This window comes from Phyllobates terribilis, unplaced genomic scaffold, assembly GCF_046119375.1.
Source record: "Phyllobates terribilis strain yellow unplaced genomic scaffold, ASM4611937v1 Scaffold_12__6_contigs__length_324123572, whole genome shotgun sequence".
Taxonomy (NCBI): Eukaryota; Metazoa; Chordata; class Amphibia; order Anura; family Dendrobatidae; genus Phyllobates; species Phyllobates terribilis.
The window spans coordinates 197,467,913-197,490,932 of record NW_027362772.1 but is presented as its reverse complement, the minus strand read 5'-3'; the positions used below and the strand labels follow the sequence as shown (position 1 = coordinate 197,490,932).

The 23,020-nt window shown below is 51.2% G+C and overlaps 2 protein-coding genes across 4 annotated transcripts in view; one reads left to right on the top strand and one right to left on the bottom strand.

The window, feature by feature from the left end:
- The window catches only part of MPV17L (MPV17 mitochondrial inner membrane protein like), a 94,287-nt gene extending 73,760 nt beyond the window's left edge, over positions 1–20,527 (bottom strand). Inside the window, exon 1 of one of the 3 annotated variants that reach the window (XM_073656574.1) lies at positions 20,349–20,527. The gene's annotated coding sequence lies outside the window, so the exon portion shown is untranslated. Of the gene's footprint in view, positions 1–5,580; positions 5,824–13,941; positions 14,131–20,348 lie in introns of those variants that run through there. The other 2 variants (XM_073656572.1, XM_073656573.1) reach the window with 2 other exon arrangements.
- The window catches only part of LOC141172401 (myosin-10-like), a 247,307-nt gene continuing 229,920 nt past the window's right edge, over positions 5,634–23,020 (top strand). Inside the window, exon 1 of the mRNA XM_073656559.1 lies at positions 5,634–5,781. The gene's annotated coding sequence lies outside the window, so the exon portion shown is untranslated. The remainder of the gene's footprint in view (positions 5,782–23,020) is intronic.

The window sequence follows — 23,020 nt, the reverse complement described above, 5'->3', positions numbered from 1 at the left end:
TGCTGTGCTGCTAAGGAAACTATACTGTTTGTCACTGGAGCCTATTGCTCATAAGACTTAACTTGCACTGGCTGTGCGGCTTCTTATTAAATGCTACTGTTCTACCGTTTATGAGGACTTTTGTCAAGTGTGTCTGGTCAGCAAGTGAAACAACCTATGTGTTTGTGCCTGAGGGTCAATACCCCTGTGTGCCTGAGAGAAGCTGCAGCACATGGTCTATGGTCGCCCTGAGTAACGGTTCCCCTAGGATTCCAAAGAATTCATGTAACCTGTCTCGACCCTATCTGAACCTAGTGGCGTGCATGTAACATTTGCGGTCCATACGGGGAGCCCTGAGCGGGAATTAGCGTGTAGAGGAGAAGAGGAAAAGTGTCTGGAAAAACACAGCAGCACAGCACCTCAACTCAACTCTGCTACACCAGTTAAAGGGGACCAGCCCTAAAGAAAACTCACTAGCAGCAATGGATGTGGAAATACAAATGGAGCAGAATTGGCACCAGGAAGCCGGGTGCTAGTCAAGAACATATGTGAGAAAGGCGGTCCAGGAAAACTTCGTTCATACTGGGAAGACAAGGTGTATGTGGTCGTAAGGAGGAAAGCTGATGACAGCCCAGTGTATTAAATCCGATTGGAAATGGGAGACAAAACCAGAATAGTCCATCGGAATTTACTACTACCCTGTGATTATCTCCCACCACAACAAGACTTCCCAGAAGTAGACCAACATCGTCTGAGATTGACTAAGGGACCACCACAGACTGAAGCTCCGGAGGTGGATAGTGACCTTGAAAGTTCCGATGGAGAAGAATACACTGTTGTATTTCTCGGACCGGCAAGGAGAGGGATGTACCATCCTCAGGAGAATGAACTAAGTCCTGAGGCTCCAGAGTTCGTACCAAGGAGTACAGATGAAATTCTATTCAGATTTGATGATCGAACTCTGGCCCCTGAAGAGACCGATCGACACTCAGGAGGAGCGGAATTACCAGACCGTGCGGAAACAAGCGACTCAGGAGAAGTACAGGAACTTACAGAGGCAGCTCCAAGAGCATCTGAGGAGGCACGGGAAATGAGTGCGGCAGAAGAAACTTCTGTGACCGAAGAACCCGTGGTATCTGAGGAACAACCAGCCAGGAGGATGTCGACTCGAGAAGTGAGGAGGCCCATGATGCTGACATATGAGACACTTGGTGAACCGAGTCAAGTGCCAAGGACTGTCGACTGGAAACAGGTATCTCTGCCTGCGGACCAGGTAAGCAAACTTGAGTGGTATTCACCACCGAGAGACAGTGTGGAAGATGTTGCCTGGTGGAAAGACTTGTTTTCATGCTTTGATTTTTCTTAAAAGACTTTGTAGAAACAAAGAACTGTTAAAGCATAGATAGAGAGAGCTGGTTGAAGACGTACAAAAAGCTCCAGCTGAAGAGATGCTGATTGTTTTAATTGTGTTGTTTATTTCTTACAGGCATCCTACAAGAAAAAGGTCGTAAGATTAGGTTGTTATCAATGTTTATGAACGTTATACCAATTTCACAATGCCAATTTGTATATAAAGCTATCCAACTTTCACCACTGTCTCAGAATTGGTCAGATTGACCAATTAAGACGAATGTTGAGGATGACATTCAAAAAGGAGGGAAGCGTGTAACATGCAGAAGTAGTGCTGTTGCTTTAAAAGCATTCAGCAACTATTAGGGGTTAACACAGTCACAGGAGACAGGGAGTGTTGTGCTCGAGAAGCATCCAGCAACTAGAGGGGTTAACACAGTCACAGGAGAAGGGGGGTGTTTTAGCAGAGCCCCAGGGGGATTGTGGGGAAGTTGTTTACTGTCTGGCTGGAGCCTAAGAGAAAGGTGGTGTGTGTGTTCTGTATCTCACAGAAGCGCCCCTGCAAGTGAAAAGGATTCAAGTCAGGAGTGAAGCTGAGCACAGGTCAGGTAAAGTTCCTGAACTAGAAGTGCAGAGTATTGTCAGGCAGAAAGATAAGGACTGAAAAAAATGGTGTCACAGATATCATCACGCTCAGCAAACCCTCCCCCCTCCTCCATCTCACTGTACTGTAAAGAATGCTGTGTTCATTAATGTGCCTTTGCTTTAGAACTGTGCTGTCCTGTACTACTGGGAAGACTGTGAACTGCTGTGCTGCTAAGGAAACTGTACTGTTTGTCACTGGAGCCTGTTGCTCATAAGACTTAACTTGCATTGGCCGTGCGGATTCTTATTAAATGCTACTGTTCTACCGTTTATGAGGACTCTTGTCAAGTGTGTCTGGTCAGCAAGTGAAACAATCTACATGGCTGTGCCTGAGGGTCAATACCCCTGTGTAGAGGAGAGAAGCTGCAGCACATGGTCTATGGTCGCCCTGAGTTACGGTTCCCCCAGGATTACAAAGAATTCATGTCACCTGTCTCGCCCCTATCTGAACCTAGCGGTGTGCGCATAGGCGGATTATAATGAGGGAAATCTAGGCTACCGCCTGGGGCCCCAGGGGGTCTATGGCCAGATTGCCCTCATTATAATATGAGCGGCGCCGAGGCACATACCGGCAGACAGTGGCGGGGGGGCCCCCGGACCGCTCCCGCAGCAGCGGCGCACGGCCGCTGCTTCTTCTTCGGCCGGTCCAGCACTGCACCTGTTAACTTCCCTGTTTGCTGACCCGGCCGCGTCACAGCTAGGAGACACGACCTGTGCGTAGCCGTGTCTGCTAGTGTGATGTCATGCAGTGCGCATCCGGCCTGCACTGCTGCACCGGAGAGAAGCTGGACGACTGGAGCCGAGCCAGGGGGTGGTGAGTGCGTGAGTGAGCGTGTGTGTGTGAGTGTGTGCAGGCAGATATCATTGGGGGATGTCTGTTTATATGTATTTTTGTGTTTCAAATGTGTTTATGCATGTATGTATATGTCTGTATATGTTTGTGTGTGTGCGTGACTGCGTGCGGCCTCCCGCTGTCTCGGGGGGGGGCGCTGTGAGGCCTCCCGCTGTGTATAGATGGCGCCATGCGGCCTCCTTCTGTGTATAGATGGCTACGTGCGGCCTCCCGCTGTGTATAGATGGCGCCGTGCGGCCTCCCGCTGTATATAGATGGCGCCGTGCGGCCTCATGCTGTGTATAGATGGCGCCGTGCGGCCTCCCGCTGTATCTGGGGGGCGCCGTGTGGCCTCCCGCTGTGTATAGATGGCTACGTGCGGTCTCCAGCTGTGTATAGATGGCTACGTGCGACCTCCACCTGTGTATAGATGGCTACGTGCGACCTCTCGCTGTGTATAGATGGCTACGTGTGGCCTCCCGCTGTGTATAGATGGCTACGTGCGGCCTCCCGCTGTGTATAGATGGCATCGTGCAGCCTCCCGCTGTGTATAGATGGCATCGTGCGGCTTCCCGCTGTGTATAAATGGCACCGTGCGGCCTCCGCTGTTTATGGATGGCACCGTGCGGCCTCCCGCTGTGTACAGAAGACTACGTGCGGCCTCCAGCTGTGTATAGATGGCACCGTGCGGCCCCCAGCTGTGTACAGATGGCACCGTGCGGCCTCCCGCTGTGTATGGGTGGCACCATGCGGCCTTCCGCTGTGTATAGAAGACTACGTGCGGCCTCCAGCTGTGTATAGATGGCACTGTGCGGCCTCCCGCTGTGTATAGATGGCACCGTGCGGCCTCCTGTCGTGTATAGATGGCTAAGTGCGGCCTCCTGTCGTGTATAGATGGCTAAGTGCGGCCTCCTGCTGTGTATAGATGGCTATGTGCGGCCTCCAGCTGTGTATAGATGGCTATGTGCGGCCTCCAGCTGTGTATAGATGGCTATGTGCGGCCTCCAGCTGTGTATAGATGGCTATGTGCGGCCTCCAGCTGTGTATAGATGGCTTTGTGCGGCCTCCCGTCGTGTATAGATGGCTACGTGTGGCCTCCTGCTGTGTATAGATGGCTACGTGCGGCCTCCTGCTGTGTATAGATGGCTACGTGCGGCCTCCTGCTGTGTATAGATGGCTACGTGTGCTCCATATTGAGTCATACAATCAATGTAAGGCTATGTGCCCACGATGCAGATATGCTCCGGATTTTTCCTGAGAATTTCTGCATCTCCCTTGCAGAAAAAACGCATGCGGATTGTACATGCGGATTGTGCATGCGTTTTTCCTGCCAGGGACATGCAGATGTGAAGCGTTCTTCACATGCATTTCCGCATGCGGGTTGTCAAGCGCTTTCCAAGCGCTTTTAGCATCACTTGGAAAGTGCTTGACAACTTGGTCACACTATATAAATCCATGCAACCAGCATGGATTTATATAGTGTGACCGTAAAAGAATGGTAAAAAATAAATATATACTTACCTTCTGATGGCCTGCCGATGTCAGCGGTCGCGTGACCCGTCACATGACTAAATGACGTCACGGCAGGTCCTTCAGTGTACCGCGACCTGCCGGCAAGCCAGGACGCATCGGATAAAGACACCGGGGGCCATCAGAAGGTAAGTATAATATTTATTTTTTATTTTATTCTTTTTTTACAGGTTCTATGGTACCCCGGTCTGGATGAGAGTCTCCTGTCCTCCACACCCGGGTACCATCCGCACATTGAAACGCATGGAATCCGCATGTACAGATCCAGTGATGCGGATTACATGCGTTCCAATGCAAGTCAATGGTGGAGGCAAAAACGCAGCACTTCCGCAAAATAATTGGTAGTGCTGCGTTTTTTTCCGCAATGATAATCTGCAGCGGAAATTTCATTATCATTGGGGATTATCATTGGGGAACATGGCAGACCTTCTACCAAGCATTTAAGCGTTTCTGCAGCGGAATTGCTTAAAAAACGCATAGTGGGAACACAGCCTAAAAAAAATTATTATAATTAATATATTAATATTGTGCCAAATTAATTTCACGTGAACCATCACATGATCTATCACAGGGGATCATGTGACATGTGATACATCAGGTGTGTGTGTGTGGAGGGGGCCACGCCTTCTAAGCTGCCCGGGGCCCTTGCTACTCTTAATCCACCCCTGGGAGTGCGTGTAACAATCAGGGCCGTAACTACAACCGGGGCACTGCTCCGGAGCCCCAACCATCCAAGGGGCCCCAACCTGATGGTACAAAAATTTCCAAACATATTCACTGAATATTTAACTTCTAAAACTTGCATCATAAGCAACAAAATCTATTAAAGGTCTTGCAGAACGTGGTGAAGCCTGTGTGTTGTATACAACAATGCGTAGCAGCTTCACCACGTTCCGCACAACCTCTAGTGATTGAAATGTTGAGGGGCCCCACTATGAAGTTTTGCCCCGGGGCCCCGAAGTTTATAGTTACGGCACTGGTAACAATATACAGTACATCATACCAACACGTTTGGTTGGGGGTACATGTCTGAATTTTGCTCTTGGGCCCATAGGACTGTAGTGATGCCACAGGGCAAGTGGACTTTTCTCCAGTCCCCATGGTGGTGAGGGTGAGGTGCCCCTTACAGTTGCCAGGCCCCTCCTCAGCAGCCTGATACAGGGCGCAGCTTCTCCACACATCCGTCCCCATATTCCTGCGCCCCTGGGCCGCCCTGCACCTGATGCGCACACATATCCTCCTACCTCCAGGTTCCTGCAGTGCTACCACACGGCCGCCAGCAGGGGGCGCTGTGACGTGCAGGCTGCCGGGATCCTCTGCCTGGCTCACCGCTCTGCTGTCCACCCTCCTGGATCACGGGCAGCCGTCGCCTCCGCAGCTTCACTGTCCGTTGTTACATTGCAGGAAGCCGCTGGCCAGACGGCAGGAGCCGGTGCAGCGAGCAGGTAACGCATCACGTGACTATGCTGTACAGTATGATGCGATAGTAATGCGCTGCCCTCCCGGCAGTCCGGAGCCTGGCACAGATGCCGCACTGTGGGCACCTCTCTACCTGCAGACGGCGCCCGCTGTGCAGTGGCTGCAGAGTCCAGGCCTGCTCAGATGGCAGTGATGCCCGCAGCCTGGGGCACTGTGCTGTCACCCGGAGCCCAGCTCCTGCAGGCAGTGCCAGGCCTGTGCCCCGCTCTGTGCCCGCCTGTGACGCGGTACGTCTGTGTGTGCACAGTGACCTGTGCTTTGCCCCGTTATCGCCTCTGCCGGTCAGCAGCACAGGACCGGCCTGAGCCCGTGAGGCCCGGCAGTGTGAGGGGCGAGAACCGGGACGGCATTTTCAGTGACTCCATTCACATGACCATAAAATGTGCTGAAATAGGAGAATAAATCCGCGTGATGTGTCACACACAGACACACACGTCACGCGTGTCACACAAACACAGACACACGTCACGCGCGTCACACACACTTCACGCGTGACGCAAACGTCACGCGCGTCGCACACTTCACGCACACGTTACGCGTGTGTCGCACACGTCACGTGTGTATCACGCATGTGTCACGCGTGCGTCACACACACACAGTGCGTGACGCGCATCACACACGCGTGGCACATGTCACACTCACTCACATGTCACACACACACTTGCCAGACGGGCTGGTACCTGCAGTGGGCCGCTCTGTCACTTGGTGTCTCCTGGTACCCTCCGCTGCGCAGGGATCAGTGCCGCACCCCTCCTCCCACGAGTCCCATGTGACGTCCTTTTCTTCACAGTCACGTTATGCAGGTGACAGAGGAGATGACGCTTCAGGCAGTCGGTATGGTCATTACCGCCAGCAGGTCTCGCAGGAGGAGGCTGAGGTACACACTGAAGAGCAGCAGCATGTTAGTGCAGGAACCCTCCCCTGGTCCAGCTGGTGAGAAGGACTTTTTCCTGGTGTGCTGGAGGACATCTTGTGTGAAAAACTCGTCCTCTGTTCTGTCCGGCATCTTCTGCCTCTGATGTGCTGCTCCCATCTTGCTACACATGATGTTCGGCGTGTGAGCCATGGCGCATGACGTCACTGTCATATTCCCCCAGTTAGGGGCACGCCGACGTCAGCTGTCTGCCTCTGATTGGCCAGCGGCATATTAGCAGTGTAGGCATCCGGCGTCACAATACATTTTAGCTGGATGTGCACCATTGCAAGACCCCTCTAACTCTGGGTCCCGGTGCATCTTCACCGGCGATATGTCTGCCCTGCCGTTACTGACCTCTGTGACCCCACTGTTCACTGTGACCCAGTCTGAGTGTGTCCCATTATAACCACTTTCTGTTTCCCATCACTGAGCCAGTTGTTGACCCAGTTGCACATATTTTCCCCTGGGTCTTCACTAGAGCCTCTGGTGGTGAGGATAGGCTGGGCTGCCGGTAGACACCAGGTACCACTCCAGGGCAGTCCTCGGGACTGCAGGAGCAGAGCGGAGGGTCAGAGGTGCGGGTACCAGGTACAGGAGGGTGAAGACTAGGACAGGGTCTGAGGTTGGGGCAGGCAGCACAGGTTCAGGATAGAGAAAGTGACGCTGCAGATTTCAGAAACTCAATGCATTTCAAATTCTTTAGTGTTAAAAAGGCCCAGGGGAAAAATTTACTTACATGTCAGAAGCAAAGACATGCAGTGATTAATACTGTCGTCTGAAACGCGTTTGCATAATTTTTTAATGTTTTTTCAAGATGAAGTTTCAATTTCCTTTCTCTATTTTTGCACAATAAAATAAGGCTTTTAGTGGAAGATTCTGATGCTGGATCACTATTTTTTGCTCCTGACTATCTCTCTCCGCATTACAAGTCTCCGTGCTTCTACGAGCTGACTTTTTTTTTTGCCTTTTTGATTATATACATGTCACCCACTTTGCTGGAACTGTAATACGCTGTATTATGTTTGTTTATTTTTGAAAATATGCAGCAGAACTTAGCCTAAATGAGGACGTCTCATACTCAGATGCAGTAGCTGGTTGTAAGTGAGGTGAGGATAGTGAGGCGGTTATCATAGAAGTGATCATATGCTGCATGGTCTTTCCTGGGGAGGGGGAGGAAAGTGCAGTACGGAAGCTGGAAAACTCCTTTAACGCTTGCAACCTCTGCTGCTTCACTGCAACTCAATCTGTCAGATCAGTCAGTGAGGATTTAGGGCATTTTTACTTGGCAATATTTTGCATTAGTATTTGTTAATAGACAGCAAGAGTGGATCCAAAACACATAAGAGGTGTGATTCAGTTATTATTTTTCTCTGTGTTTCTTCCATTTTGGTTTTTAGCTTACAAATACCGATGTAAATTATTGTCCAAAATACTCACTGTGTGAATGAGGCGAGGAAGCTGCTTGTAATACTGCTGTAATATTATTCCGAGGATGAGTGCTCACTTGCAGGTGCTGTGCTGTAATGCTTGTCTTCTCTGCTCCATCATACTCCCCAGAGCAGCGGCAACCCCTGGGGCAAAACTGCGGCTGTCAGATGTCCATATGTATCACTCTGTGATATGTGATGGACCCCTACTCCCAAATAAAATGAATTAGACAGAAACACACAAAATAAACACACAAAGCATTGCAATTAGGTGTCAAACGTTCTCAACTTTATTTAAATTTACATGACACCGAAAATAGCACAACCCCGACTCACGAAGAGTCACCTTCCAGCACTCAGGAGAGGAAAACCCCCTGTGGAGGAAACCTCTAGGGAACCGTGGCTGGAGGGCTGCCCTTCCATTGGGCTTAGAGAGTTAGTGCCAATATAATACAGAGTTTTAGAATTTGTACATTTTACCAGATTAACAGAGAACGACATAAATATAGACTGTGATAAACTGGATGTGGAAGAGATCCGGCTGCGATATCGGTCACCACATTGATTGATAGAACAAATTTAGCTGATCTGGTTGTCCAGGTGGATGTACCATTTCTCCCTTATAGATCCAGGTCCGTCTCTCAAGAAGTTGGACACTCTGTTACAGTTCGTTATGGATAACCCCTAATAGGATAAATATCCCCTCCCAATTTATCACCCATTGAAGTTATAGATCCATCCATCAACTCCCAAAGGAGAGCCTCTCTATGTAGAGGGTATCAGAAGGGGATACTGGTCTGGGGACCCCCTTCTGTTACCTTCGCATACCCTGGGGGTGTCTAAATCAGACAACCCCCTTTCCCTGCTAGAACCTCCAAATTACACCAAGGTTAGCACATTACGTGGGGTGGTCAAGCTCAAGGTCCTCAGGCGCATCAGTAATGGCACTGATCGTGGCATTCTTTTATGGAATCTTCTTTATGACACTTGTTTATGACCTCATAACAGTTGTCATGGTTACTACAGGGGCTATTACTGATGCAGGGCCCAAGTATTAACCCTTTCATCATTGGTAATTTGCTTTCATTATAGAGGCAAATAACTGCACTTGTTACCAAGCAGGAGCCTTATCATTATGGCTTCCTTTAAGCACCATAAGAAATACAGATTAAATGTGCAAGTGTTTCAGGAGTGTTTTGCACTTTTTAAATCCAGAGATTGGGTTTATAACTAGCACTTTACAAAGAAAAATATTAAGATGAAATTACTTGTAAAATAATATTATAGCGAATTGCATTTCAAGCATTTTCTTAATGTACATTCTACATAGTTATATAGGCTGAAAAAATACCTAGGATCATAAAGTTCAAAGTTATACATTTTCTATTGCTAGATTATTTCTAATTCACAATGGTGTTTTGTTAAAGTATCCATCCCTTTCTTAAAGTCTGTTCTAGTGTCAGCCATCACTACCTCTTGTGGTCGGAATTTCATAGTCTGACTGCTCTGACTGTAAAGAACCCTTTCCTGTTTACTTGTCAGAATTAGTCCTCAGAAGCACATAACCCTGAAATATGCAGTGATTATACACTACCCATTATAAAAGTGTCTAATGTGCTTCTTACTACCATATTTTAGCTAAGATACAAGACATACTTGTAAGGAGAAATGAAAAAGGTAATGGGGGGGTGACATAAATATACTGAGGAACTGTATAGAACATAAAATAAAAGCAAAAAAGAAAGGGAAGAATGGCTGGCACATCTCTTAGCCGTATTGTAACCATTCTTTTAAAAATAGCTACAGCCATTAAAGGTTTTTTTCACCTCCAAAGGAAACGTTCAGCGAGCAGTGCAGCTTATGGAATAACTGACAGTGCGCAGTGGATACAATGTCAGGATTCGGCTCTGCTCGTTGGTCGGTTGTCACTGCAGGAATGGGATTTGCGCACACGTGACAGACACGCACACACACGTGACAGGCACACACACGTGACAGACACGCACACACACGTGACAGACACGCACACGTGACAGACGCACACACACGTGACAGACACGCACACGTGACAGACACGCACACACGCACACGTGACACACACGCGATGGACACACGCGACGGACACGCGCACACACACACCAAAAAATGACGGTTGTGAAAAAATAAATCAGTTTGTGTTGCCATTTTCTGAAATCTGACCACTTTTTCTTTTCCGTCCCTTGAGCTGTGAGGACTGGTGTGTTCTGTGTGCGGAGTGCGGTGAGCAGTGCTGTTACTATGGGGGGCGGTGTAATAATATAGTTACATTACATTGTAACACATCATGTTTTTTTTTTACTTTTGATTTTGTGCTTTGCATGTTTTTTTGAAAGATAGAGCATGTCACTTCTTTTAGCGGTTTTTCACCCATTGGAAGTAATGGGTGGTGAAAAAACGCTGAAAAAAGCGCACCAAAAACGCAGGTGACATTTTTTCAGCGGTTTTTCAGCATTTTTTGTGCCATAACAGAATGAGAATTTTTTTTCACTGAACTTTATGTACATGCATAAAGAGACAAAAGGACAGTGGAAAAAAAAACCGCTGAAAAAAATACCTGGTTACAGAATTAGGCCCAGCGCATAGAACTCGGATGGGAAGACAGTAGAGCGCAGGAGTGCGCTGGGGACGGGTTACAGAATTAGGCCCAGCGCAGAGAACTCGGATTGGAAGACAGAGTAGAGCGCAGGAGTGCGCTGGGGACGGGTTACAGAATTAGGCCCAGCTCAGAGAACTCGGATGGGAAGACAGAGTAGAGCGCAGGAGTGCGCTGGGGACGGGTTACAGAATTAGGCCCAGCGCAGAGAACTCGGATTGGAAGACAGAGTAGAGCGCAGGAGTGCGCTGGGGACGGGTTACAGAATTAGGCCCAGCTCAGAGAACTCGGATGGGAAGACAGAGTAGAGCGCAGGAGTGCGCTGGGGACGGGTTACAGAATTAGGCCCAGCGCAGAGAACTCGGATTGGAAGACAGAGTAGAGCGCAGGAGTGCGCTGGGGACGGGTTACAGAATTAGGCCCAGCTCAGAGAACTCGGATTGGAAGACAGAGTAGAGCGCAGGAGTGCGCTGGGGACGGGTTACAGAATTAGGCCCAGCGCAGAGAACTCGGATTGGAAGACAGAGTAGAGCGCAGGAGTGCGCTGGGGACGGGTTACAGAATTAGGCCCAGCTCAGAGAACTCGGATGGGAAGACAGAGTAGAGCGCAGGAGTGCGCTGGGGACGGGTTACAGAATTAGGCCCAGCGCAGAGAACTCGGATTGGAAGACAGAGTAGAGCGCAGGAGTGCGCTGGGGACGGGTTGCAGAATTAGGCCCAGCTCAGAGAACTCGGATTGGAAGACAGAGTAGAGCGCAGGAGTGCGCTGGGGACGGGTTACAGAATCAGGCCCAGCGCAGAGAACTCGGATGGGAAGACAGAGTAGAGCGCAGGAGTGCGCTGGGGACGGGTTACAGAATTAGGCCCAGCGCAGAGAACTCGGATGGGAAGTCAGGAGGAAACATGGACAGTGGGGGTTTGTTCGCTCAGAAGTATAGAGTTTGATTGGAGTTGTGGGTGAGAAGGGGTGACCGTACCCTACGACAAGCCCTGCCGCGGAGCTCCGCGCACATGTGGCGAGCAATGGACGCACAATTTAATTTGTTTCTAGCTGCAGTGTGTACAGCACCCTAAATAGGAATGTACAATAAGCAAAGCACGTACAGGTGGTAATAATAAACTAATGGGAATCATTGATGTGTAGTTATACATATTTATGGGATACATTCACATACTGAATGATGCCCTCTATGTGGATTGTGTTACATCCGTGCCTCTTATAATTGTGAGATATTCATATACAGTCATGCAGTGGAGCCATCAGACACCTTCATTCCTGAAGTGCTGCCTATTGTAGTGTGTGTAGATTAGTAGGTAGGGGGCGCTGTAGTCATGGCTTTCCAGATCATGTGTAGTACAGGAAACACTAGCCGTGTTAATGGATCATCTGGCCAATACAGGAAACACTAGTGCTTAGCTCAGTGACACCGGCGGCCCCGGAGACTTGTCTATAAGACTTCTACATACAACTCAGCTCAGTGTGTGCAGCCATTGACGTTTGTGTCAACTTTCATATTGTTAATTATTATATTTTTAATTTTTAAATAAATGCTGAAATGTACTTTTTATTTCTTATATTGCATCAGTGAACCATTAAAAGGGAACCTGACCGATCCACAGGCAGCATGTATCAGACACTGGCTGCATCTTATCAGCCATATAGTTTGACTCTGAAACGCTGCTGTGCTTCAGAGAAAAATCTAGAATAATGGCATGCATGTATAGGGAGAGATCTGTCACTCCAGGGGAGAAGCCGTCGGGCACCCGCCTGTCTGATTAGTCTCACCCGCGGCACGGTCCCCAGTGGCTATCAAACTATGTTTTTCTCTGAAACTCTGCAGTGAAATCACACCATCAGCTCTGCTGCAATAATGAACTCCTCTCTCCTATTTCTGGTGTTGTTCACATCTTTTACTCTGCTGCAACAAAGTACCTGATAACGAACTCCTCTCTGCTACTCCTACTACTGACTCTGCTCTGAAACGTTCCTGCGTTTCAGAGAGAATATACCAGTAGCTATAAGATCCTTGTGTACATGGGGAGAGTCCTGCCGGTCACCTGCAGCAGCGCTCGGCGGAGCCGCCTAGTCTCCTCTTCGGCTGACCGGTTCTCTTTTGTGCTCCCTGATGTATACATGTGCTTCTCACAAAATTAGAATATCATCAAAAAGTTAATTTATTTCAGTTCTTCAATACAAAAAGTGAAACTTTATATAGAGTCATTACAAACAGAGTGATCTATTTCAAGTGTTTATTTCTGTTAATGTTGATGATTATGGCTTTTTGATGATATTCTAATTTACTGAGAAGAACTTGTATATCTGTTGTGAGCGCTTGTTAGTGCTCCATGATGGGATATACACATCTTGGCGACCGCACTTGTACTACCTCTACCCGTGTGACCAGCTGCTGGTGCGGACGACCTTCTGATGAATCTGCCCCAGTGTCGTAGAGTAGATAGTGTGGTGCCTGTACATGTTCTAATAGTGTGGCACCTGTGATGAAAGCCGGCCGGTGGGTGCAGCTCTCTGGCGCCCCCTTACCTCTCAGGTCAGTCAAGGTACTGCACCTAGAGAAAGTAGTGCCAGGAAGCTGCAACCAGCGCAGGGAACACGGTAGAGTGTTATCCCTTCAACGTCACTAAACCGTAACGTCACTACACAGCACAACTCGCTAGCGCCCTCTTAGCCTCAGGTCAGTCAGGGAACTGCACCTAGGATAAGCGGTTGCCAGAGAGACTGTCCTGTAACCTACTGGGTATCGGGGCCCTCTGTAGTGAGGGCGGTATATATATCTTCCTTGGCCGCGCCAGGAATATATATATCTGAACCTCCGACCGTCACTACCAGCCTTCCCCAATCTCCAGTTGGTATGCTGCCACCAGTCCCTATTTTAGATATACGCCCAGTCCGTAAATGGGCCTATATCGGGTCAGGAACCAACCCTGGGTAGCGTTTTTGGCTTGAGCCGAGCTCACACAGACGTGCGTTCGTTATGCAGAATAAAAGGCAGGCCCACAATTACTTGAGGTAATTGATTATAATAATACACTAGATACACGATATACAACTAAATATACACAGGTATAAGGTCAGGCTAAACTATACAACAATGGAATACAACACACAGAATCACCACAGCATATCAGTTACCGGTTTCTTGATTTTCTTGTGACGCAGGGAGAGGATTCTGCGGTCGCAGGCACGGTTCTTTGTTACAGGCTGAGGCCCACCACCGCATGGTCAAACTGCTCCTCCCCTTGGTGGCCTCAGCTGGTGCTCAGATGTTCAGCACACCACTCTTGGGTCAAGACTGCCTGATCTCTTGTCTGTCCTGCTATCTTACCTGCCCCGTCCCGCCCACTGCTGGTGAGGTCAGCTGGCTCAGTCTCCACCCTCAGGTCTAACTTCGATCAGAAGCCCAAATTCTACGGAACCCAATAACTTCTTCTGGGATGGTCTCATGATACCCCCAGGGGTTCCCATGGATTCGGGCCGCCGTAACCGACCTTTTGATATCCATTATGATACCATACGGTCCTCAGGAATGGCTCAGCGCTCTATCTTGGCTTCCAGAGCACGTACAAACGTCTACCGCGGAGGCTTGTGTGCGCAATGGCTCCGGGACGCCGTGATATTTTTTTATTGGCCCATCCCACGCAACATGCGTGTACTATTCATGTTTCTATATCTTATGCCTCCATGCTTGTGACAGACAAAGAAACTAGTCCTATGGGACAAATGGTCAGTTACAGATGGACGAAGCACCCTCCCTGCTAGCTGTGTTTCCTCTCGAAGTCTTTGAAGCTCCTAGCATTCAAGTGTTAAGTAGGCCCTGGGGCTTCTTATCTTACAGGAGCCTGGATGGGGGGGAAACTATCTAGTTGACGTTTTAACAGAAGGTCCCAAGGGTGGGGGCTGCTGAAGTGTGGCCATCCCTGGATATGATTTATCATTACCAAGATGGCGGCTACGGGTTCATCACACCTCCCCCTATACGAGGGCGCGAGGGGGTAGCACATTCCTGTGTTCCCCCGTGCCTCCTTCTGCACCCTCCCCTTGCCGGGATAACCCGTCAGCGTTAACGTGGTCACGGCCTCTTCTGTGGCGAATGGAGAAGTGGTACTGCTGGAGAGCGAGGCTCCAGCGTAGCAACCTGCCATTCGACCCAGAGACCGTGTGTAACCAGCTGAGGGGGTTGTGGTCCGTCTCCACGGTGAAATGGCTCCCGTACAAGTAGGGCTGCAGACGCTGCAGGGCCCATACAATTGCCAGGCATTCTTTTTCCACCGTGGAGTAAGCCACCTCCCGGGGCAGTAGCTTCCTGCTCAGGTACAAGACAGGATGTTCCTGGCCTGTCGTGTTGACCTGACTTAGCACAGCACCGAGGCCAAAGTCACTGGCGTCGGTCTGTACCACAAACGGCCGGTCGAAGTCGGCAGCTTGCAGTACAGGGGAGCTACTTAGGGCGGCCTTGAGTGCCCCGAAAGCTGTCTCGCAGGCGACTGTCCAGTCGACTGCGACGGGCAGCTTCTTCTTGGTGAGGTCCGTCAAGGGCTTGGCCAGGGTGCTATAGTGTGGGACGAACCTCCTATAGTACCCGGCGGTCCCCAAGAAGGACATCACCTGCTTTTTGGTCCTAGGAGTGGGCCAGGATTCGATGGCATCCACTTTCCCAGGTTCTGGCTTCAGAACCCCCCCGCCTACCCGGTGACCCAGGAAGAGGACCTCACTCATGCCCAGCTGGCACTTTTCCGGCTTGATGGTCAAGCCTGCCCGGTGGATCCGACCGAGCACCTGCCGCAGGAGCTCTAGGTGATCCTCCCAAGTGGGACTGAAGACTGCAATATCGTCCAAGTACGCAGCCGCGTACCCTTTAAGTCCCTCAAGCAGCGTATTGACCATCCGCTGAAAAGTGGCAGGGGCATTCTTCATGCCGAATGGCATCACTGTGGACTCGTACAGTCCAAAAGGGGTGATAAAGGCAGAGCGTTCCCTTGCCGCGGGGGTCAGAGGAATCTGCCAGTACCCCCGGCTCAGATCCATGATGGTCAGGTACTTAGCCCCGGCCATCCGATCGAGCAGGTCATCGATGCGTGGTATGGGGAACGCATCGGTGGCCGTTACAGCGTTGAGCCCCCGGTAGTCCACGCAGAACCGTGTAGTTCGGTCCTTTTTTGGAACGAGGACTACAGGCGAGGCCCACGCGCTGCTGGATGCCTGGATCACCCCCAGCTTCAGCATCTCGTCTATCTCTTGGCGCATGTTTCCCTGCACCTCGAAAGAGACCCGATATGCTGAACGCCGGATCGGCGGGTGATCGCCAGTGTCCACGTCGTGGACAGCCATCTCAGTCCTTCCGGGCAGGCTGCTGAACAGCCCCCGGAAGGGGTGCAGGGCGGTCCCCAGCTGGGACCGTTGGTCCTCCGTGAGCTGGTGGCCAACCCCCACATCCTCGATGGACCCACCCGCCTTGGCTTGGGTGAGCAGATCCAGGAGGGTTTCTGTCTCTCCTTCCTCGGGAAGGTTGCACACTGGGTGGGCAGTCGCTTCCCGCTCATGATGAGCCTTCATCATGTTCACGTGGAAGGCCTTCCTCCTTCCACGGGCGTGATCCAGGGTGACCAGATAGGTGACGGCGTTGAGTTTCTGGTGCACGAAGTAGGGACCTTCCCAGGCTGCCTGAAGCTTGTTCTGTGGTACGGGGACCAGTACCCACACCTTTTGACCCACCTGGTAGGTCCTCTCACAAGCATTCTGGTCGTACCACCGCTTCTGGTTGGCCTGGGCCTGGGCCATATTGTCCTGCACCAGCTTTGCCAAGGCCATCATCCTGTCCCGGTGGCGCACGACATACTCGATGACCGACACCTCGGGGGTGGCCAAATCCCCTTCCCATGCTTCCTTCACCAGAGCCAGGGGGCCCCGTACCCGTCGCCCGTACAGGAGCTCAAAGGGGGAGAACCCCGTTGAGGCCTGCGGAACCTCTCGGTAAGCAAATAGGAGGTGTGGGAGGTAACGCTCCCAGTCTCTCCCGTGGGAGTCGACCAACATCTTAAGCATCTGCTTTAAGGTGCCATTGAACCGCTCACACAGGCCATTAGTCTGTGGGTGATATGGGCTGGCCACCAGATGTTGCACCTGCATTTGCTTACAGAGGGACTCCATCAGCCGCGACATGAACTGGGTCCCTCGGTCGGTGAGCATTTCCTGGGGGAAACCCACTCTGGAGAAGATCTCCAGTAAGGCGGTAGCCACCTTGTCGGCCCGAATGGACGACAAAGCTACCGCTTCCGGGTACCGGGTGGCATAGTCCACTACCGTGAGTATGAAGCATTTCCCGGAGTGGCTGGGAGTGGACAGAGGTCCAATAAGATCCACAGCGACCCTCGAGAAAGGCTCTTCGATGATTGGCAGAGTTACCAGTGGGGCTTTGGGGCGCGGCCCCGCCTTCCCCACCCTCTGACAGGTGTCACACGAACGGCAGTAGGCACCCACCGCGGCTCCCATCCCAGGCCAGTAGAAATGCTGAGCTATCCTGGCCTTGGTTTTAGCGATCCCTAGGTGTCCGGCCATCGGAATCTCGTGTGCGATCCGCAACAATTCCGCCCTGAACGGATAGGGTACCACTAACTGTCGGTCCCTGGGCCACGCCTCCGGTGAACCCTGCTGGACCGTTACCCGGTACAGCCGTCCCTGGTCCCAGACCACACGCTCGCAGTCTGACTCCATGGGAGGCTGTGCCGCCTGTTCCTTGAGAGCTTTCAGGCTGTCGTCTGCTTCCAACGCAGCCTGAAATTCCTGACTTGATGTGGCCAGAATCGACGAAACTGCCACATCCTCCGTCAGCCCCTCCGGGCATGTCACCTGGCCGCTGTCTGACCCGGCAGACACTTGGTCAGAAGTGGGGAAGCCGTCGGACCTCTGCAAGGCTCCTTGGGCTCCGGCGCTCCCACTCCTGGTGACAGCGGCTATGACCGCTGTGACCGTGGGTAGTGCCCGCTTCCCCTCTGTTTCTGACCAAGCCGCCCGATCAGGCAGGCTTCCTAGGCCTTTGGACATCTCGGATGTGGGGAACTCCTGCCCTGGGGTCTTACCTGGCGGCTCCTCTCTTGGGACACCCCCACCCCCCATGGCCTGTTCCTCCCCCTGCAGTGGGCCTATACTCAGCAGCCTGGATACCCCTGGGAGCCCTACACTGCCGGTAGCTGCCCCCCTCTCCATCCCTGAGCTTCCCTCTACAGAATCCTGCCCGCCCCCTCCCTCACCGGAGGACAAGAGGTCACGGCACGCCGGCTGAGCACCTCTGCGGGCATCCCCACACTCCCCACCTGCTTTCACTAACCCTGTTTGTGTTGTGTCTGTGCAGGTGTTACCCTCAGGTTTCACTCCCTCCTCCTCAGCAAGGACGCACACTACATACAACATGGTTGGCATTAGCAGCAGACAAATCAATACACTCTTGGGGGGCCAAACTTGGGGGTTCAGAGGGTACATACTGCGATACTAGACGCCCCAAGTCGGTCCCTAATAAAACATTTGCGGGAATATTTGGCGTTACTCCCACCTCCCGCATCCCCCTCCCGGCACCCCAGTCCAAATACACCATGGCAACGGGAAGTGCCGGCTCCACGCCTCCAACCCCGGAGACGGAAAGAGTCTTTCCTGGTACCAAGTCCTGGGGGGACACCACCTCAGGCCGTACCAGTGTTCGTTCAGCGCCAGTGTCCCGCAGTCCCATGACCGCAGAACGGCCTATGGTGACGGGTTGGATGTTGTCCAGGGACCTACCACCACCCCCTCCCACACACAAAACATTGGGCGCTCTCTGGGACTGGGATGGGGTCTTTTGGCGCTGGGGACACTCAGCCCTAAAGTGTCCTGGTTTGTTGCATAGATGACAACGTCTTACGTCTGGTCCTTGCCTGGAGAGGGCAACAGGGGGATACACCCCTTGTGTTCTAGGGGCCGGGGAAACAGGGGCATGATTGGGCTTACCCCCTCTCCAGGTGCTGCTGGCAGACTTCTTCAGCTCAGGCGCCCTGTTATTGGCATACTCGTCTGCCAGGGCGGCTGTAGCAGAAGCCCCTGTTGGTTTTCGGTCACGGAGGAACTGTCGGAGGTCCTCTGGGCAGTTCCACAAGAACTGCTCCGTGACGAACAGTTCCTGGACCTCCTGGCGGGTAGTAAGCGCTAGACCCGAGGTCCAGTGCTCTGCGGCTCTCAACAGCGCCCGCATATGATCGGTCCAGGTGTCCTTGGGGCCACGCAGCAGGCTCCGGAACTTCTGGCGGTACGACTCGGGAGTGAGGTTGTACTGCCGGATCAGGGCCCGCTTGATGCAGTCGTAGTTCTGTACCTCCCCGGCAGGTAAGTCCCCCAAGGCATCCAGGGACTTACCCCTCAAACGGGGGGTCAGGTATCTGGCCCACTGATCCCGGGCCAGATGGTGCTGAAGACAGGTCCGTTCAAATGCCACCAGAAAGGAGTCCAGGTCCCCATCCTTCTCCAGTAGAGGGAAGTCCTCAGCTCGGACTTTGGACGACTTGGTCTCCTGATGGGTTGGTTGCTCTAGCGGAAGCCCCCACTGGGCCAGGTCCAGTCGGTGCTGGCGCTCCGCAGCTCGCTCTGCACGCTCTGCAGCCCGCTCCACAGCCCGCTCTGCACGCTCCTCCTCCGCTGCCTTCTCTGATGCCGCCAGGAGGGTTTTGTAGACGGCATCGCCATGAGACTGGAGACTTGCCATAGCCGCTTGTAAAAGGGCTTGTGATCTGGACAGGCTGGGCTGGGTAGGTGGTGGGCAGCCCACTGCGGGACCGTATACTGGGGACTGGCTCCCTGAGGTGCCTGGGAGTAGGGGTCCCACAACACTATTATTCTGCAATCCCACCGCTCTGCCACCAATGTGATGAAAGCCGGCCGGTGGGTGCAGCTCTCTGGCGCCCCCTTACCTCTCAGGTCAGTCAAGGTACTGCACCTAGAGAAAGTAGTGCCAGGAAGCTGCAACCAGCGCAGGGAACACGGTAGAGTGTTATCCCTTCAACGTCACTAAACCGTAACGTCACTACACAGCACAACTCGCTAGCGCCCTCTTAGCCTCAGGTCAGTCAGGGAACTGCACCTAGGATAAGCGGTTGCCAGAGAGACTGTCCTGTAACCTACTGGGTATCGGGGCCCTCTGTAGTGAGGGCGGTATATATATCTTCCTTGGCCGCGCCAGGAATATATATATCTGAACCTCCGACCGTCACTACCAGCCTTCCCCAATCTCCAGTTGGTATGCTGCCACCAGTCCCTATTTTAGATATACGCCCAGTCCGTGAATGGGCCTATATCGGGTCAGGAACCAACCCTGGGTAGCGTTTTTGGCTTGAGCCGAGCTCACACGGACGTGCGTTCGTTATGCAGAATAAAAGGCAGGCCCACAATTACTTGAGGTAATTGATTATAATAATACACTAGATACACGATATACAACTAAATATACACAGGTATAAGGTCAGGCTAAACTATACAACAATGGAATACAACACACAGAATCACCACAGCATATCAGTTACCGGTTTCTTGATTTTCTTGTGACGCAGGGAGAGGATTCTGCGGTCGCAGGCACGGTTCTTTGTTACAGGCTGAGGCCTACCACCGCATGGTCAAACTGCTCCTCCCCTTGGTGGCCTCAGCTGGTGCTCAGATGTTCAGCACACCACTCTTGGGTCAAGACTGCCTGATCTCTTGTCTGTCCTGCTATCTTACCTGCCCCGTCCCGCCCACTGCTGGTGAGGTCAGCTGGCTCAGTCTCCACCCTCAGGTCTAACTTCGATCAGAAGCCCAAATTCTATGGAACCCAATAACTTCTTCTGGGATGGTCTCATGATACCCCCAGGGGTTCCCATGGATTCGGGCCGTCGTAACCGACCTTTTGATATCCATTATGATACCATACGGTCCTCAGGAATGGCTCAGCGCTCTATCTTGGCTTCCAGAGCACGTACAAACGTCTACCGCGGAGGCTTGTGTGCGCAATGGCTCCGGGACGCCGTGATATTTTTTTATTGGCCCATCCCACGCAACATGCGTGTACTATTCATGTTTCTATATCTTATGCCTCCATGCTGGTGACAGACAAAGAAACTAGTCCTATGGGACAAATGGTCAGTTACAGATGGACGAAGCACCCCCCCTGCTAGCTGTGTTTCCTCTCGAAGTCTTTGAAGCTCCTAGCATTCAAGTGTTAAGTAGGCCCTGGGGCTTCTTATCTTACAGGAGCCTGGATTAGGTGGAAACTATCTAGTTGACGTTTTAACAGAAGGTCCCAAGGGTGGGGGCTGCTGAAGTGTGGCCATCCCTGGATATGATTTATCATTACCAAGATGGCGGCTACGGGTTCATCATAGCACCTGAACCATTTTGGCCTTGTTCGGATAGTGTGGCACCTGAACCTTTTTGGCCTTGTTCGGATAGTGTGGCACCTGAACCATTTTGGCCTTGTTCGGATAGTGTGGCACCTGAACCTTTTTGGCCTTGTTCGGATAGTGTGGCACCTGAACCATTTTGGCCTTGTTCGGATAGTGTGGCACCTGAACCATTTTGGCCTTGTTCGGATAGTGTGGCACCTGAACCTTTTTGGCCTTGTTCGGATAGTGTGGCACCTGAACCTTTTTGGCCTTGTTCGGATAGTGTGGCACCTGAACCATTTTGGCCTTGTTCGGATAGTGTGGCACCTGAACCTTTTTGGCCTTGTTCGGATAGTGTGGCACCTGAACCTTTTTGGCCTTGTTCGGATAGTGTGGCGCCTGTGTCTTTTGTACATGTTCGGATAGTGTGGAGCCTGGACCTTTTTGCACATGTTTGGATAGTGTGGTGCCTGGACCTCTTTGTACATGTTTGGATAGTGTGGCGCCTGGACCTTTTTGTACATGTTTGGATAGTGTGGCGCCTGAACCTGTTTGTACATGTTCAGACAGTGTGGTGCCTGTATTGTTTTGTACTTGTTCGGATAGTGTGGTGCCTGTATCGTTTTACACATGTTCGGATAGTGTGGAGCCTGGACCTTTTTGCACATGTTTGGATAGTGTGGTGCCTGAACCTGTTTGCACTTGTTCGGATAGTGTGGCGTCTAAACATTTTTGTGCATGTTCGTTTAGTGTGGTGTCTGTATATTTTTGCGCTTGTTCCGATAGTGTGGTGCCTGGATCTTTTTGTGCATGTTCGTATAGTGTGGTGCCTCGATCTTTTTGTACTTGTTCGGATAGTGTGGTGCCTGGATCTTTTTGTACTTGTTCGTATAGTGTGGTGCCTCGATCTTTTTGTACTTGTTCGTATAGTGTGGTGCCTCGATCTTTTTGTACTTGTTCGGATAGTGTGGTGCCTCGATCTTTTTGTACTTGTTCGGATAGTGTGGTGCCTCGATCTTTTTGTACTTGTTCGGATAGTGTGGTGCCTGGATCTTTTTGTACTTGTTCGGATAGTGTGGTGCCTGGATCTTTTTGTACTTGTTCGGATAGTGTGGTGCCTGGATCTTTTTGTACTTGTTCGGATAGTGTGGTGCCTGGATCTTTTTGTACTTGTTCGGATAGTGTGGTGCCTGGATCTTTTTGTACTTGTTCGGATAGTGTGGTGCCTGGATCTTTTTGTACTTGTTCGGATAGTGTGGTGCGGGATCTTTTTGTACTTGTTCGGATAGTGTGGTGCCTGGATTTTTTTGTACTTGTTCGGATAGTGTGGTGCCTGGATCTTTTTGTACTTGTTCGGATAGTGTGGTGCCTGGATCTTTTTGTACTTGTTCGGATAGTGTGACGCCTGTATCTTTTTCTACATGTTCGTTTTCGCTGACTGCTGCAGGTTGTATGTGCAGGATGAACCACCGCAATGCTGGATCTCTGTCTTCTGTACAGACTTTGTCATTGTTGGGCGTTCTGATGAACATTAGCTGCAGGTTTTTATTGTGTCATCAGTACTCAGACTCAGATGAAACGTAAAACTTTTACATGTTCCTCCAGAATCTGTAATGTCACCTCTGTGTGAAAAGCAAACTTGAACCCTCCATACTGTAGTGGAAATGTCAGGCCTTCTAGGCTCATCCTACATATATCGGCCACATGTTCACTACAAGAAATACCGGACATGCCACAGAAAAAAGAAGCATTTTTTTGTTCCATTTGAACCACTCCCCAAATGTTAGCGAGTTACCGCATAATTGTATCTTTAGTTTTGTGATTTCCTGACCTTGTTC